Raw genomic sequence first — 2,763 nt, forward strand, 5'->3', positions numbered from 1 at the left:
TTGACTAAAATCACAACAGGAAAGATTTCCTAGGTAACAGTAAGTCTGTCAGGGCAACTGAATCAGCTATCAACGAATAGACTTTGTATATTGAATTGAAATGGACAATTGAAAGCAAATATTTTTTTTTTAAATTACCTGGGTTGGACAGATTATTCTATCCTATGAAAATGCCAGGTAGAGAATTTGTGGTCAGAAGATACTGATATATCATGTGACATGGGGAAATATCATCATGGTAATGCTGACCATATGGCTTGACAAAGCATAGCAGACAGCTAGTTCAAAAAACAAATGTAAACTGAAATATCCTGAGGGAAGCAGGAGAAAGGACACCGGAAAAAGAAGCAACTCTTCCATCTGTGCTCTGTGGAAACAGGTCAGTTGGTTCAGGCAAGAAGGCTACTCAGAAGAAAAGAAGAAAAAAGCTAAGGTAGATCTGTGAACTGATAAATCATCCCCAGTCCTCAGAAACTCTGGAGAAACCCAGTCCAAAAGACATTTTGGGAGAAAAGCAAAGTTCAGAAACAAATTCTCTGCTAAAGAAATTTAACAGACTGTCAAGAAAATGCTTCATTTCAGTACATTCTTGCAATTCTCGTTTTGTAAAATCTAGCTGTATATGACAGCCTGCACTATAAGAGAGTTAGTTATGCTACAATGAATGTTCTTTAGACATGAAGCAATCCAGGTAGATTGCTACAAACTTAGTTGAAGAGGCATGTTATCTTTACAATCCTTTTCTCATAGGTAACTAGTCTTAGTGACCAAAAAGCTTACTTAGAAAAGCTCAGTTATAAAGACTCAGAATAGTTTAATGACTCAGCTTTGGTTTTGGCACAACAAAAACCATTCAGTGTATTTCATCTTTGTTATTACAAGCACAGTCAATTTTATCTTAAAAGATAATTTTTAATGGCTGATTACTGATGTTGTCTTGTGACAGAATACTACAAACCAATCAATACTGCTAGTCTGTTTATTTCTGTAGGTTTTGAATACTTGACCTCAGGATGCAAAATAAACGCACTCTATGTTAACAGCAGACCTGAGGCAGATCTTAGGTCTGCCACTGACTTGTGTGACCATTCCTTCACCTATACAGTTTTGAGTTTACTCACTCATAAAAAGGACATAATGGTATCTGCCTGGCACTGAAGGTACATAACTTCAGTAACAAAGTTTCAAAGTACTTTGGGATCAAATTAAGAGGTACTACATAAGTAATCTAAAATAAGCTCCAGAAGGAAGCATCCAAAACTATTTCAAGCCTTCTGCTTATCCCAAATTTTTATATTAATTACAAACTTAACATATAGAGTTGATGCAAAATCTTTAGACCTGTTATGTAACATTGTAAAAAAAGTTATATATCACACATAGTAATACCTGGTTTTGACAACTTACATTCATTTACCTGACTAATGCTGAACAATTAACATCCATGAAGAATGTGTTGCACTCTGCCCCAGCTTAGTTTACTTATCAAGCTTGTCAGACACTAAATTCCATTAGATACGAGTTTGACATCAGCAACAGAAATTCCATGATTCTGTACATCATTCCACAGAGAAATCTGATTTTTTTACTACTTACTCAGCTCTCTTTTTTACTGAGCCAAGGTAAGTCAGGCAAAGAGAAATACGTGTATTAAATAAGCATGAATATCAGCCAGGTCTACCATTAAACAGAGCTCAACCGCTAAAATATGACTAGTTAAAGCTTAAGAAAACTTTTGATGTGGAAAACCAACACAACAAGTACCAACGCTGAGAATGCTGTAACTTCCACAGCTGTGGCCTTGCATTTTCTCTGCACAGAGTTCTTTCCCTGGAAGGGATGAATAGAGGAAGAAGTGGTGCTGAATGATTATTCCGTTTGCAAGAAAGAAAATCTGGCTTCCAAATGAACAGCAGCTCAGGGACACTAGAGCACCAAGAGGTGGACAGTAGGAATTTGTCTCTGTCAATTCAAGCCCAAGACAGAAAAATATGACAACCACAAAAATGCTTTATGAGGGCACTTGAACAAACACTTTGGAAGTCCATGGAGAATAATACGTGGTTTCAAATTTTTGTAGGCTTCAGCAAAGTCATTTCTAGGTCTTTAATCTTTTTAATGGACTGACCATATACATTTTGAAAAAGCTTCAGTCTGTCATAGAAAAAGAGGGACTTGGAAGGAGAATTTTTATAGCTCCTAAGCATCTACAAGTAGAAAAAAACCAATAAACTTGCCTTTTCTATTTGTAAGGCATTCTGCCGTGATTACAATATTCATTCTTTTCACCAGGGAACAATTACTCTGCTGAGGGTTCAATAGACAAGATGGAGTTCATAAAATCTGAAATATGAGTGTACACGGTGCCTAATAAAACATGGTAGGTCTTTTCCAATTGCAAGGATTGATGTAAGGACATCCAGAAGTAAAACAACTTTAAGCCTGTTTAAGTACAATAATCGAAATAGTTCCTTTGAAAATAGTGTTCCACTGACTAAAAATATATGATCGTGGCACACGCGTAGTGTCAGAGAGAAGCAAGCTCCAGTCTCCTGTTCGAGCTGATAAAACACTTACCAGTTAACTGGCCCGGGGAGAATGAGGCTCTGGCTGGGTGAGAAGGATGGCGGTAAATCACACGTTAGCCAGGGGGAAGGTGCAAGCTTCCCTGTGCCTCAGAAGGACCCTAGGAGAGCAACCCGGACAGCCCGCAACGCCGCGCCGGGCCAGGGTGGGGAGGCCGCAGGCAGGGCGGGCGCGGCC

General features: G+C 38.5%; 1 protein-coding gene across 1 annotated transcript in view; it reads right to left on the reverse strand.

The window, feature by feature from the left end:
- Nucleotides 1-2,763, reverse strand: part of SCUBE1 (signal peptide, CUB domain, EGF-like 1) — a 215,308-nt gene that overhangs the window by 208,718 nt on the left and 3,827 nt on the right. The window lies entirely within an intron of this gene.

Source organism: Charadrius vociferus, unplaced genomic scaffold, assembly GCF_000708025.1.
Source record: "Charadrius vociferus isolate BGI_N301 unplaced genomic scaffold, ASM70802v2 scaffold90, whole genome shotgun sequence".
Taxonomy (NCBI): domain Eukaryota; kingdom Metazoa; phylum Chordata; class Aves; order Charadriiformes; family Charadriidae; genus Charadrius; species Charadrius vociferus.